The sequence below is a fragment of the Clarias gariepinus genome, chromosome 18, assembly GCF_024256425.1.
Source record: "Clarias gariepinus isolate MV-2021 ecotype Netherlands chromosome 18, CGAR_prim_01v2, whole genome shotgun sequence".
NCBI classification, from domain to species: Eukaryota; Metazoa; Chordata; class Actinopteri; order Siluriformes; family Clariidae; genus Clarias; species Clarias gariepinus.
In genome coordinates, this window is record NC_071117.1 from 12,228,968 (window position 1) to 12,245,478 (window position 16,511).

At 42.2% G+C, this 16,511-nt stretch overlaps 1 protein-coding gene across 2 annotated transcripts in view; it reads right to left on the reverse strand.

Moving 5' to 3' along the window:
- nlgn4xa (neuroligin 4 X-linked a) overlaps window positions 1-16,511 on the reverse strand; it is a 102,738-nt gene that overhangs the window by 59,953 nt on the left and 26,274 nt on the right. The window lies entirely within an intron of this gene.

The window sequence follows — 16,511 nt, forward strand, 5'->3', positions numbered from 1 at the left end:
GGAAGTTATTTGAGGATACGGGCCTGTCGCACAGTGCGAATACAAGTAGGTGCAATCATTCTTTTTCACCCATTCTTTGTGGCGGATATCGAGGATGATTGTATCTTGGGATTAGACATTTTGGAAAGGTGGGGTGCGGTACTGAATCTCGCAGACGGGACTCTGCGTGGTAGTTTCGGTTTAGCTAGGTTGCTAGTGCCCAAAGCGCGGCCGGACGAGTTAGTAGCACGCACCAGCGGGGCGGAACTTCCGGTGGACGCGCCATGTAAACATCCGGTAGCTGTCCGAGCGAGAATAATGGCCGAGCTGATGCGGCGTAGCAGTGTAGGGCTAAATCAGACGCAGACCGACGCCGTGAAGTCCCTTTTGCACGAGTTCGCCGATATTTTCGCAGTGGATGAGCGCGAGTGCACGCATACCGATTTGGTGCAGCACCATATCGATACGGGTAACGCCGCTCCTGTTCGGTTACATCCGAGACGCCTCCCGTTAGCTAAACGAGCTATAGCCGAGCAGCAGCTGCGTGAGATGGCCGACTCGGGCGTTATAGAGCCAGCATCCGGACCGTGGTCTTCGCCCGTTGTACTGGTGCGTAAAAAGGACGAATCGTGGCGGTTTTGTGTGGACTACCGGCGGTTAAACGAGGTGACGCGCAAGGATTCTTATCCGTTGCCGCGAATAGATGATGCGCTGGAACACGTTGCGGGCTCGGCGTGGTTTAGCTCGTTGGATCTGCGTAGCGGGTATTGGCAAGTAGAGCTCGCCCCGGAAGCACGACCCAAAACCGCGTTTTCGATCGGACAAGGTCTATGGCAATTTCGGCGCATGCCGTTCGGCCTCTGCAACGCTCCCGCTACGTTCGAACGGTTAATGGAGAGAGTATTGGCAGAGATCCCTCGCAACCGTTGTGTCGTCTACTTAGACGATTTATTGGTACACGGCAAGGATTTTGCGGTCGCGCTAGCTAACCTACGGGAGGTGTTTCTAGCTATCCGGCGGGCGAATTTGCGGCTCAATCCCAAAAAGTGCCAGTTGTTGCGGCAAGAAACTGTCTTTCTGGGACACGTCATTAGCGCTCGAGGGATTGCCACCGATCCAGCCAAAATTGCCGCGGTACAGCATTGGCCTGAGCCGTCAAATGTGTCGCAGCTGCGCACCTTTCTCGGGTTAGCGTCGTACTATCGCCGGTTCGTGAGGGATTTTGCTACGATCGCCAGCCCGCTGCACGCGCTCACGAGAAAGAACCAGCCGTTTCGCTGGGACAGGGAGCACGCGCGTGCGTTCACACGGTTACGGGAAGCTCTGGTTACGTCGCCCGTTCTCGAATATCCTGATATAGCTCGTACGTTTATTCTCGACACGGACGCGAGCGATGTAGGGCTGGGGGCCGTCCTGTCTCAGGTTGCCGGGGGCAAAGAGCGTGTTGTCGCGTACTTCAGCCGCGCGTTGTCTGGGCCGGAAAAGAATTACTGCGTCACGCGGCGCGAGCTGCTTGCGGTCGTCGCGGCCCTTAAGCATTTTAGGCCGTATTTATACGGGCAATCCTTCTTGCTGCGGACCGACCACGCTTCGCTGGTGTGGCTGCTCAGTTTTAAAGAGCCCGAGGGGCAGTTAGCGCGTTGGCTCGAACGGTTGCAGGACTATCATTTTACCGTTCAGCACCGAGCGGGAAAATTGCACGCTAACGCCGATGCGTTATCCCGCCGGCCGTGCAGCAAGGAGCGTTGTCGACACTGCGAGCGGGTTGAAGAGCGTGTGGGTGGTCACGACATCGAACACACCCCGACCCCCGTGAATCAGAACATTCTCCCTGCGCAGTCTTCCGAAGCCCCCGTCGGTAATCGGCCGTCCGAGCCGGCGTGCAGCCGTGTCACTGCGGCACCTACACCATCGCCGGTGGTCGTTTCGCCTGTGCCACAGATGGACTGCGATCAGCTAATGGTCGAGCAGGAGAAGGACCCGGCATTGCAGCGGGTATTAAGTTGGGTTAACGCGGGCCAGAGACCGGATTATGCCGCAATCGCCCACCTGGGACCCGAAGAAAAAGCTCTCCACTCGCAGTTTCACCGACTAGCGTTGCGGGGGGGCTTACTCTACCGCCAGTGGGAACGGCCGTGTGGCGCTGGTGAATCTTTTCAGCTGCTGGTGCCGCGGACTTTGCGGGCATGTGTGCTGGGGATGGTTCATGGGCACGCGGGTTCGGGACACTTTGGGGTAACTAAGACACTGCGGCGGTTGCGTGCTCGGTTCTACTGGCCGGGTTGTCATACTGACAGCGAACTTTTTGTCCACAGATGCGATGTCTGCACGGCAAAGAAGGGCCCTACCCAGCGCTCGCGAGCACCCTTGCAAGACTTTCGGGTGGGGGCGCCCATGGAACGTATGGGCGTGGACATTCTGGGGCCGTTTCCCATCTCTGATCGCGGGAATCGTTATGTGCTGGTGGCCATGGATTACTTCACCAAGTGGCCGGAGGCGTTCGCTGTTCCGGATCAGAACGCTTCCACCACGGCTCGAGTGCTGGTGGATGAGGTGTTCAGCCGATTCGGCTCCCCGGAGCAGTTGCACAGTGATCAGGGGCGTAACTTCGAGGCGGAGGTGTTTGCGGCGGTGTGCGAGCGCCTCGGGGTGAAAAAGACCCGCACCACGCCCCTGCATCCACAAAGTGACGGCCTCGTGGAGCGGTTTAACCGAACACTCACCACCCAACTCGCCGTGCTTACCAGCAACCGGCAAAAAGATTGGGACGAGCATTTGCCTCTCGTGCTTTGGGCGTATCGCACAGCGGTGCAGGAGTCCTCGCAACTGACGCCAGCTGCGTTAATGTTCGGTCGCGAGTTGCGCACGCCTGTGGATCTGGTGTTCGGGCCCCCGCCTCAAGTGGATTTACCCACGAAACCAGGTTTGGACTATTTTTATTCATTAAAAGACAAACTGTTTCGTGTCCACGAATTGGCGCGTAGACACTTGGCGGACGCCGGGGTTAAGCAGCGCCGCGTGTACGATACCCACAGCCGGGGGCGTGACTTTGCTAATGGGGAGCAGGTTTGGGTGTATTCCCCCGGAAGGAAAAGGGGGCTCTCACCTAAGCTGATGTCGCACTGGGTGGGCCCCTGCACGGTCGTCGCACAGCTCTCTGATGTGGTCTACCGGGTGCGGTTGACGGGGCGGTCGCGATTGGTCGTGCTCCACCGGGACCGGCTCGCTCCCTACCAGCCCCACGTCAGCAAAACATCGAGCTCTGTGGAGGCCGGTCCGCCTCAGGAAGAGGGCTGTGCCCCGCCTTCCCCCGCAAAAAGACTCCGGCGTTCACAACGCCAGCGCCGGCCACCGTCACGCCTGCTAGACTGAGTTCGCCATGGTGACCGGGGACGGTCACAGCTCGGGTGGGGGCAATGTGGCGTGGGCGGGGTTCGGGTAATAACCATCATGCTCTGCGGGAGGGACTGTTTATGTGTTCACCGTGTTGGGGAAAGGTGTTTGGTTTAGTGGCTTCAGCCAGGGTATGTGTGATAGGGTGTTCTTGTCTTAAGCCGTCTCATGTGTTTGAGTTGTGAGATTGTGGCTTAAATAAAATACTCCCAGCCATTTGCATTGGGCAGCAAGATAAGCTCGCTCGTCTCTCCACCATCCTTTCAGGCGATAAAAACGCCACAATATCATATATGCGAAAAAAGAAAGCAAGTATCTTCTGCTGAATTCAGGCCTTCTTGTAAGTCCAAAGACAAAATGACACAAGTCATGAATATACGAAATAGAAAAATTGCGACAAAATGTATACAGTAGAATTATGTGGCAACTGGTACTGTAGTATTTAAATTGAGGCTTCACACATGCCAGGCATGACCAGTCATTCTGGCCGGCAGTCCATTAGCAATTACCTTAGCCCCATCTTCAAATTGCTTGTGTCAGTAATCATACTAGCATGTTTACAGTGCCTTGTTCTGTTCTGCCTCATTATTCCTGTTTATTCCATCCTCCTTCAATGTAGAGAGATAAACTGCTTTCCGGACCGGCTCATAATCGCACTATTTAACGTGCCGTGCAATTACGTCCGCCATCCTGCACCGAGGCCTCGTTGTTCAAACCAGAAATGACTATAACAGCAGCATAATACACATCACACAGTAGGTGTGCAGCGGATTCTGCAATGGCAGCTGAGCTAGACCTCTGCGTGCCCTTGCGCTCAGGATTCGAAAGCGGAAAGCTGTCATGCAGCAGCATTTTTGATACTTTTCACAGAATCTGTGTGGATGATCGCACCATCTGGAGTAATAAGGGAAATCTCTTTAGTACATCTGCTTTAACTGGAAGGTTATTTCAAAGATCAAATTCTGTCTTATGTCTGTTCAAAGCTGCCAGACTCGGCCTCTGCTCCGACCAACAACATCAGCCAAATGCCTGTGGTTTTACTATTGACTTGCCGTTCTGGAAACTAGATCTTATTTCATTAGAAAAGTCCATCCACAACAAGTAATGTGTGCATCTACTTTATGTCACTAGGCATGTTTACATGGACTCTAATATTCCCCATTAACCAGTCAATCAGTCAGTTTGAACAAATCTAGTCTGATTCGAATGAATATTTAACTTCTTCTAAAACTCTGATAATCCATTTAATAGGTAAATATTACCCATGTAAACACTTGATCTGATTATTTCTCTCCTGTTGAAAAAAAAGATATTTAAAATGCTATTTTTTTTGTTTGCTTCTGTTCCTGATCAGTAAATTCTATGAGAGCAACCCTCGCCCACTTATCAGAGCACTGATTGGCTTCCCATTCCATATGTAATAAAGCATCAGACCAATCATAGAAGAGACTGAATTCTTATAACCAATCATGACACAGAAGGCGGGATTTATCGGAAAACATGAGAAAATACTTGTTATATTTCTTTTAGAATAAGCAGTTCACAGTGGTTAAAAGCACTTTGTGCATTTTCTAAATGTTATATATGTTTTAATTAAACACTCATCTTGTCAAATCAGCACCCATGTAAACAGTTAATTCGTAATCTCTAATCGGAAAGATCTCATCTGATTAAAGAAATATTGCCCATGTAAACACAGCTAGTGACAACATTGTTCAGTAGACCATTTTCAATTCTTTACAGTGTTATTATTTTGCCTAAAATACATAATAATCTAAGTTAAGGTGTAGTTGGTTATACATTTTCTACAATAACAACTCTACAATATTTGTGAGCAGAAGAAAAATTACAGTTACATTAAGAGATTTATTCTAATACACTGTTATTTTATTACATTTATGGGATTTGGCAGACGCCCTCATCCAGAGGGACTATCTTTTTATAAATCTCAGCAGTTATGGGGTTAAGGGCCTCGCTCAAGGGCCCAACAGTGGCAACTTAGCAATGCTGGTGGTGCTTTGACCACTAAGCTACCCCTTTGCCTACCCTCTGTCACGACAAGCCTCATTTATACTATGTCTGCCAAAAATCAGGTAAAGACAGTAAGAACTCGGCAGGAACACAACAGAAACCGGTAAGAATGTAATATTTTCTCCATCAATGGTGAAACTCTGATGTAGCGAGATCAGGACTATATGGAAGATGCTTTAACACCTTGAAACAAAGTTTTCGACAAAAAAGTGTGCAGACGTCATGCAAGATCACAACATCTTTGGATATCAGTCCTCTGTGTTTAATCCCAAGTTTATTATGCATGTAATATATAATATATAAAATCCTGCCTTTTTTAAAGACACATAGCTTTTCCATTGTGAAATTTCCACTGACAATATACTTTATATCCATGTTGACCTTATTTATATTCATGCATCCCGTATAATGGTTTGTCTCCTTATTATTCCGAACTTTTCCTCCAAGTTCATTAGTCTAGTTCAACCACCAATCGCGACCTTTTCCGAGCCAAGCTTTTTTTTTCTTGAAGGAAAACCACAGAGCAGACAAGCTTACATTTGCAATAAGGCTGATCATGAATACATTAACATCTCAGTCTCTTGCTAGCACCTTTGATCGAACCAGCAAAGCACAGCTATGGTGCTCTAAGCCCTGCTTCCTAGCCATGCCTAACTCTTTGCAATGCAATTGAGAATAAAATCATAAACACACTTATCATATGACAAAGTGTGCTATTCGCTTGAGTGTTCACTTACACAGAGTTAAGCATTTGCAATATTATCTGACACCACTGACTACTAAGTATTAATTTACATTGTGGATACAAAAATAAACAAAGCATCAACAACCGGAATGCTTTTACAAAATCAGAATGTGATTGATGATGTTTCAGGTTGGCAGTGTTGTCAGAGCCCTTTGCTGTGGCAGAGCTTTTAGACGCTGGGGCTTTGCTGATTTGCTTTATTACTGAAATCACAAGAGAGGCACGTGCTGTCGAAAGCACTGAGAGAGAAAATGACGCTCCATTTGTCTTGTTAATAAAGGTTTTTTTCTTCCACCCTATTTTCTGTACAGGGAATTCACTTTTCCCCACACTGTGGACAAGCCTGCCGGAGCCTGGAGGAAGTGCATCTCGCTCGTATGCCACGTGGGGTTTGAAACCAAAATATGCTGACCTGCTTTCCAAGAGCCAAGAATGTTCCTCGGAGCTAGTCACTAAATTATGAGGGAAATGCTAGAGAAAGTAAAAGACTATATCTGACATGATAACTGGATGACCAAATACCACAATGTCTGCTCCCATTAATTGTTACACTGCAAAAAATCTTAGCATCTTACCAACTGAAATATTCTTGATTATAGACAAACCTATATATAATTTCTTGAAATGTTTTAAGAAACAGGTTATCACTGTCTCCTTGCAGCACCATGGTTGTGGGTTCGAATCAAGCCATGCATGTGCTTGGGGGGTTTCCTCTGGGTACTCTGGTTTCCTCCCACAGTCCAAAAACATGCAGATGAGGTACTACAGTTGCCCTCTGTGGCACAGTGGCTTAGTGGTTAGCACTGTCGCTTGTCCTTCAAGGACCTGGTTTCGATTCCTGTGTTGGGTCTGTGTGCATGGAGTTTGCATGTTCTCGCCGTGCTTGGTTGGTTTCCCCCACAGTCCAAAGACCTAATTGGGATTTCCAAATTGCCTGTAGATAGTCCTTGTGTGGCAACCCACTTCAGTATCCTTGCCAATAAAACTTTGAGTGCTGTGGTCCATGAGGTCATGAAGCGTTGGACACAACTGACGGACAAAACGAACAAACAGTTGCACTCAAAATTATTTAACCCCCCACTAAGTAGCTTTGTTTTTATATATATATATATATATATATATATATATATATATCCCTGTCCCTGTACAAGGCAATGAGCTCCTCTCTTAACCTTATGGACACCCTCTTGCCTTAGCCATTCCTGACATGCAGTCAAATGTCTCAATCAACAAATCTCTAGAAAGTCCAGGTATTTGCTTAGTTCTAAATCAATCTGCATCTAATCTGTGCTGCATCTAATCTGTGCTTAAGACAACTCCTGATTTACAATTTGTCCTCAAATGGGGGATTTTATTCAGGGGATTGAATAATTATGAGACTGCTGTAATTATTAAAAGGAGCCATTTGTGTTGAATATTGAGAAATGACTTGTTATAATACTTAGTTGTGTTGGGTTGCGTAAAATTGCTCATTTCACTAATTTTATAAGCAGCTGCAAGTTAGTAATTTTGCCCCCCCCAAAAAAAAATCAATGAGGGTTGAATAATTTTAATTGCAACAGGTGATCTAAAAAAAACTATTCGATTCAATAACCCATAATTAAAAAAAACATAATACGATCTGAGCCTTGAGTTTTGTGATCTGTAATGTTGAGAAACTGACACTCAATATGCCCAAATATATAATATATTTTCTCCAAATCACAGCTGGATAGAGAGATTAACTGAATGACTCACTGATGGCTTGTAAGAAGTTTAGCCACAGATACGGTATGACAATCTGTTACTAGAATTGGGATTTTACACAGCGAACGCTGTGGATCTTATTGCTACAAACTGTAAACCAGTGCTGTTATACTAAATATTACTGCTTATCCAATCAAATTTGTGGACCAGGTCTAATCTAAGCTCTGTTACACCACTGGGCTGCTAAAATCTCAAAGCTGACTGCTCGACAGGGGTGAAGACAGTTAAAAAATCCTGTACTTGAGTAAATGCTGAGATTCCTTACAGCAAATATTACTCAAGTAAAAGTAGGAGTTTTCAGATTACATGTACACGTGAGGAAAAGTAAAAAAGCTGTCACTCAAAATTGACCCTGGTATGTAAACTATAGGGATTACATTAATAGGGCTTTTCATAGGTGTAGCCCAGGTGTACCCCACCTCATGACCCGAGTCCCCTGACCCTGGACAGAATAAACCCTATAGAAAATAAGCTGAGTTTTAATCCATACTTAGTCCAAATGACCCTCCCACCACAAAAAGAAAAAAAAAAAAACCTACAGAAGGTTTAAAGACCGTACAAAACATCTTATGAGCGAATTCAATGATCCTTAAAGACTTTTAAGTCTGATCAGAATCGTAATTGTATGCAATGTCATCTGAGGACAAAATGTGCTTGAATATGCAACCCCTGGGGCGTAATAGCCCATAATCATTCCCATTTTTTCCAGCACATTTTATTCCTTCTTAGTCAGTAATGTTGGTGAAACCTAATCATAATTCTGGGGGTAATGAAGCTGGAATTAGATTAATTTATTTGCTTATTAATTGAAACTCCTATGGCATCAAAGCGATTTCTTTTTTTTTTACTCGTTCTGACCTCGTCCATTACCATCCCACACCGAGACTTTTTCTGTCTCTTCTGTATTTTGTTCTTTGAATGAAAACTCCTTCACTTCGCCTACCACTGCTCCTTATCTACCACATTCTCATCTCTTCTACTTCTGGTTGTCATCCTTCTTTCTTTCTTTTTTTCTCCATCTCCTACTCGCCGCTCCTGTCCTCCTCCTTCTCATGCTACGTTTCTTCGGTTCATCCTGTGTCTCATCACCCCTCAGTCTCATTTTTTTTGAGAGACAGCAGGGTCATTAAAGCAACCATGAAACCACCACTCTGCCTTCCAGCTCATCACACCCACACCACCTGCACACCCAGTTTGACACTAACTTAAAAAGAACGACAAGAGGAGAAGAAAGGTGCCAGGTGCCAATCACTTGGCTGTACGCTGAATGATACTAAAATCCCATCTTGTTCTCACCTCCCTCCCTCCTGCCCCTCTCTCTCTCTCTCTCTCTCTCTCTCACACTTTATCTGACAAGAGTAAAATCCCCTGAGCTCTGTCTGTCCTTCTCTACTCAACCTTTCTCTCTCCAGGGAATCAGCAGCCCAATAGCCCCAACGACACACTTCTAAAATCAGCAGTGGGGAAACACTATGAGTAGTGGATCTTGGGCTTCCAGCACGCCAGCACACTACAGGCTAGGCTTACTTCCTGTTGGTTGATTTCATGCAAATTAAATACATTGCACACAAAAATGACGAAAAAAAAAATAATAATTATACAGTACTTCTACCCATGTAAAATCCTTTTTTTTTGCCACTATGAAAGTTTAGTACTCAGCCCTCAAAGGGACATATGTGAAAAAAAAAGTGAGGAAAAAAAAATTAAATGCAAAAACAAACAAACCTTTTTTTTTCTTTTAATAGATTTTTTTTATGGTTAAATTAGTTTTTCCCCTTCTTTTTTTTTCCCCATTTATTTTTAATTATTGGTGATTTTTTTTCCCTCATTTTTTTTTCTTTAATAGATTACTTTTTTTTTCTCACTTTTTTTTTTTTTTAACACCCATGTCCCTTTAGGGGCTAAGTAGTAAAGCAATTCCTAGTTTAAAAAAAAAAAAAGTAAAAATAATAATAATTAAAAAAAAAAAAAAAAAATATATATATATATATATATATATATATATATATAGTAGATTTCAAATGATTAATAAACTTATTTTATATTTCAATAACAAAACCCCAAAGTGCATAAGACAAAAAAGCAGAGATAAATACCACTTTCCAGGCAACTGACAACATGAAAAGACTTTAAATAGATAAAATATGTAATTTTTTATTCTTAAAAAAAGAAAAACGTAAATGTTACCTGATTTCTGTGCTAGATAAGAAAATAAAAAAACCTTTTGCGATGCAGTAAGGTCTGCTGTAGTCCTTACATTGTGTGTTACAATAGGATGGGATGTTTTATAGTCTTCGTTTATGTATTTACTTCATAACTTGCATTGCAAAAAAAAATATTTTAGCAAGTGGAAGTAACTTGAATATTGTAAAATTTATCAATACTTTCCTAAAACAAAATTACAACACACCATATATAAGACTATGAAGCTCATCTTCAATCAAGAAGCATTAGTTTATCGCTTTCTATGTGGAAGGTCTGGGTTCAAATCCCATCAAGTTCTCAAACACCAGGTACTGGATGCATAGCGGATAACATGAGAGGGTTGCATGAGGAAGGGCATCCGGCATAAAACCTGTGGCAAGTTGTGTGAGGGTCAGAAGGTCCACTGTGGCGACCCCTCAACGGGAGTAGGCCAAGGCTACCTGCAAAAAGCTTATTTCTACTTAAATTTAACTAAAATTTTAGATAATTTATTGTTCTATTGCAGAGTTTTGCTAGTTTTAGGATTTTTTTTTCCTTAAAAGAGTGTCTGCCAAATGCCTAAATGTGAATGTACTGTAAATGTTTTACTTTACAAAGCTTTTTAATACATTTACTAGACATAAGCTTAATAATCTAATAATTGGTTTGTTGCAAACGGATAATATGAGCTTGTAGATAGGTAATATAATTTATAAATATGTTTGCCTAAGTTCAAGAATATTTCACATGCTGTCAGTTTATGGATGTCATTTTTTGCAGTAAATAATGCTTAACAGGCAGCATGGAGGTCTATCGATTACTACCTGACCTTACACCTCCAGGGTCAAGTTTTTTGGTTTGTTTGCCTGTAATTTGCCTGTAAAATTATTTTTTTAAAAGAAAAACACATTAAGTAGCACTTAAAGAAGAAGAGGTATGAATGGCTTAATCAGAGCCAGGAGTTTGGTGTAATAATAATAATAATAATAATAATAATAATATAATAATAATAATAATAATACCTTTTATAACTCTTTTTGCTTTTTATTACCCTGAAATACATTTCCCACTCTTATCTGAGAAGAGTAAAATCCCCTGCTCAGAGACAGACGCATGCTGCTCTATGTAAAATCCATCTGTAGACAACTCACTGGATCTGAGTACAGTACAACTATAGAAGAGAGAGACATGTGCTGGTGACACGTCTCAGATGAGCTCTTCCTAAACACTCTGCTGCACAGATGGCCTTGTCTTATAGAAAGCGATGGGAACGCATACGTACACACAATACGCAAACATGGATGCTCTATTACGTTTGATGTATAGCCTCCACCATCTACCATTCATCTAAAGCTACAAAATCCCAGCGTATCCATAATATACAGTTTCATAACCATGCTAGCAGGGAACCGCGATGCGTATACAAACCTGATGCTTCCAAGGCCTAAGAAGTGTGTGAGGACAGATTAATTGAAACGTTCCAGGCTTTAGAAACAGCTGCGGCCTTATGTACATCTCAGCGGTACATCTGGACTGGGGCCAAACACAAAGCAGATTGTTTACAGGGCCACACACACACACACACACACACATATATACACACACGTACGCTCATCCTGTCACCAGAATTCTTTAGCAGTGCTAAGGATGCACCTTTGATGTGTAAAATGGGTTTACACTGCCAGTAGAGGACTAAAGAAGGACACCAGGCTTTCATCACACACAAAATGGCTCCTTTCTGAGGTTAAAACAGAACGCAGAGTTTTAACCTCCAGTACCGTTAGCATAAATTGACTTTTTGAACAGCATGAATGGACCTTTGGCATCGATTCAAAGGACATTTTTCCAAAAAAAAAAAATTTCCCGCCATTGATGCTGGAAATAAAGCGCGTCGTGTAAAACATCACTCCTGCAGATGTTTAACAGGGACGGGAATCACCAGGGACGACCCGATATGATTTGTACTGCGATTTTACCAATATGATGATTTCATGAATACATACACACACACACACACACACACACACACACACACACAGCAGAACCTTGATACGTGTACTAACATAATTCATTCTGGAGGTGAGTTCCTAAGGTGAAATATCATATTATGAGACACTATCATGGAACCGGAAGAGAAATAATGATTGTTTGTCAAATTACAGTGGTACCTCACTATACAAATTAAATCCGTTTTAGAGGCGAGTTCCTAAGGTGAAGTTTTGTATTGCAAAACGCATTTCCTATAGGAAATAATGTAAATGCAGTTAATCCATTCCAGCCACCCAAAAATTTTACCAATTTCCAACACTATAATTATATTTTTGCATATAAAAAAATCTGAGCATTTAAAAAAGACATTGTTATTGAAGTAAAATATGAAATTAATAAACATTAAACCCCACTTAACCTTAATTAATGATTCCGCTTGGCACCAACTGCTTAAATCGAAGAATACCGAAAGCGGCTCCCTTTTTTTTTTCTTGTTGGGACGCGACGTGCTATGTCTTCACTAAATTTCGCAAAAAAAAATTATAAATAAATAAAAACTTTTTTTTTGTAAACTTGCTTCACTTTTTTTGCTTCTGTAGGATTATATGGGAACGGTAACATTTTGCCACCTCAAGTGCAAACATATGGTATAAAAGATTGCCATACAGAAGAATTGTGATACAGTACATCACGATTTCTTTATTCTCTCTAATGTTTAATGCTTAATGTTCAGTGCTTAATTTTTTACATATCTGTAGAACCATCTAGAAAAATATATAATTTTCTCACCATGAGCAAAATGTTCAACATGAATTAGATTCGTGCATTTATAGAGCCTAGAGATCTTACAGGATCACTACGGCTCATACAGATGGTCCGGTGACTTCCACACAATGATGGATGGTTCATGCAAATTTCTGTGATTTTTTTATTTATTTTTTTTTGTAAAAAAGTATTTTGGAGGGCAAAGCAGTATAACTCTGCGGCATTTGACTCTTAGTGACTTATGAAGGATGGCGGGGATTGGCGGGAGCTTCGACCTTGCTGCTGTGACAAGATGAATGTGAATGTAAAGCAGGAGAGCCACTACTACGAGGTTTAACAGTTGACGAAGGGTTTTGCAGCAAATCAAAAGTTTATATCGACACCCTTAATATATTAATGTATGAACATCTAAATCCTAGGGACTTGTGATAAACAAGCCAATCTACAGTAGTATTTAACTCCGAAAACATAGAGCATTTGTAGCCATTTATTTTTCATTATCACAGTACGTTTTAATGAACATATATACAGAATCCAGGATTGTACAATATATAATATATTATATCCAGTTTTTTCAGCACATTATTACAACATGAAAAAAGTTGATAATTTAATAAATTCTGATGTCTCTTTTTAATGAATGAAAATAAATAATTTTGCATGTGCTGTTATGGGAAAATAACATGTTTAATGTGTTTATATACGTATATATATATATATATATATATATACAGAAGAGGTGTTTAAGTCTAAAACAGACTTTTAAATTTTGAGGAGTAAAAAGTACCTTTAATTTAATCCTATGCTACCAAAATGCATTCATCCCAGTGTTAGTGCTTGTGCAGGTAGAAAGTTTTCTCAGAATTTATTTATATGCACATTACTCATCTGAGTTAGCTGCCTAGCATGTTGCTCCAAAAACATGGACACATCCAGTTCTGTCCCAACTGTTAAATGCTGCTAGGTCAAAAATTAGGTAATTCTGACTAGTGAATTAGTGCTGATTATATATATATATATATACACACACACAAACATTCAGTACACACACAGTATGGATGCCAATAGTGACCATTTTATTTATTCCCATGGTACTGTAGGACCTCCAGTCAACATTTACATTTAGGCATTTGGCAGACGCTCTTATCCAGAGCGACTTACATTTTTTCTAATTACACATCTGAGCAGTTGAGGGTTAAGGGCCTTGCTCAAGGGCCCAACAGTGGCAACTTGGTGGTTGTGGGGTTTGAACCTGGGATCTTCCGAACCGTAGTCCAATGCCTTAACCACTGATCTACCCCTGGCACTACAGGCAATGGGAAAACCAGTTAACTTAATCTGCATGTCTTTGGACTGCAGGAGGAAACTGGAATACCCGGAGGAAACCCACCAAACATAGGAAGAAGATGCAAATTCCACGCACACAGACCCCAAGGCATGAATCAACCCAGACGCTGGAGGTGCAAGACGGCAGTGCTACCAACTATACCACCTGCAGTATATATCATATATATTATCCAAATTATTATTTTTTTATTTGTCTCACACAAGGAAAATTATAAATATTTTTTTCCCAAAAGAGTTTTTAAAACTATGTAAAATTTTTATAATAAATTCTGGAATTACTAATATCATTTTGTAAAGGTTTGTTTATGGTTCTCCATTACCATCCTTTTTAACAACTAAAAATTGTAAAGTATTGTTTACAAGCACGTTTTTAGCCCTACACACCACCCAGCAATTTTGCTGTTGACGATACTGCCTTTTGGTTCTTTTCATTATGACCACTGTGTAGCCAAGCCAGCAAGCATGCTGTGACCTAATAATTTGAACTAATCTGAATAACTCTGAATCTAAAAAAAAATCTTATCCGTGGATAACCATCATCTGGTTCATCATTACACGAGTGTAGTTTCTCCACACTAAAATGGCAGGACTCATACTCACATTGCCAAAGTAAAAAAGCAAAAACAGTCAAACATTTCCTAAAACCCTGGCTATGGCTTTCTGCGACGAGTAAGGATGTCGTGGATTTAAGACACGGCCTTGATCAGCTCCAGCACTCGGTGTTGTCAGGGAATCAGAGGACGTATGGCGTTAACGAGGGCTTCAGCTCTCTCTCCCTCCTTCCTTTTTCCCTGCAGTGCACACTTTTTCCAGAACACCTTTCCCCTTGGCTCCAGCGGCAACTAAATATAGGGAGCTCTGCCGACAGCTCAAGCCGATAACAAATGGTAAGCAGAGCAGCTCCTTCGAAGCATGACAGAAACTAAGGGGGAAAAAAGTCTGCTGCTATTTTAACATTTCCCCACTATCTAGTCAATGTGACAATTGTTCCTGGAACAAGCATATTTTCATTTTTCCTTTTCTTCTAATTACAGGTAAAACAGAATATAATTCTGGGATTTTAAGAATTTAATCTTCTCATTCTCATAACTTTAATATGCAGTATATATACACAAAACAATAACTCAGTTAAAAAAAAAAGGAGCCCAATATTGTTTGGGTTCCCCTTGTGCCACCTGGGCAGACATGCCCCCTCGAGACATGACTCCACAAGACATCTGGGGGATGATGTAGTGTCTGGCACTAGGACATTGGTAGTGGATCCTTTGGGTGCTGTGGGTGGCAGGACAGGGGTGGATCGGACCAGTTTGTTTAAAGCATCCCATGAGGGTTCTCGATTGTTTGGGGATCTTGGGAATTTGTAGTCTGGAGTGGCAGTCTTGGGTTCTTAGCCTGCTGGGCCCCATGAGCTGGGTTTTAAACCGTGCATGCTGCTGATCCTGTTACCAGTTTACTGGTATATAATTGGGGTAGTGGTAGCTACACTTGGTTAAGACATTGGACCAGTGATCAAAAGATCCCAGGTTCAACCTTGCATGTCTTATCTGCAGGCCCTAGCGCCACCACAATGCTACTTTTAGGCCCTTGAGCAAGGCACTTAACCTTCAATGGCTCAGATGTATAATTAAATTAAAATTCGCTCTGGAGAAGGGCGTCTGACAAATGCAACATATGTTAATGATAATCTGTGTTAATACTACTGTATGTGGTGTCAAAGTTAGACTTAAAGTGCACCTAAAATCTAAATTGTCATTTTTTGCTGAACTGTCATATGTCTAAATAAAGGATACCTTATGATGACCTAGACTTTCACCATTGGTGCTGTTAATGCTTAACATGTATGACATTAGCTCCAAAAGCGCACAGTTACTCACAATCTGGGATATTGTCTTTGTAAAAGTGGACAAGCGTTAATAAAAATATGTGGTGAGGAATTCTCTACAGCTCTTAAGCGCCTTCATTATGGCTTCCTTAAAGCTCACATAGTTTACTATTTTTAACAAGGTACCATAGGTCAGAAGGTCCCCCCTGTAGTGTGCCTCCAGCTGAAATACCTCTCACGTATTGGGGTTTCTGTATCTCAAACTCGCTCTGTTTCCCAGCTTATCAGAATGGCACCAGCTCATCATCCGCATAAATGAGTAACTGCCAAACTACGCCCTGCCACACTCCTTTGCCTAAGCGTTTGTGACATCTGTGTTCAGTTCCCCGGCGCTGCTTTTGTTACCATGGTAACAAAACTAACATCTCCTTTTAAGCTCTTTAAAACAAGCGGTGAAATTTAGGTCTATTTTAGTCAGGTTTTGACTTACATATCAGTAAAGTTAAAAGA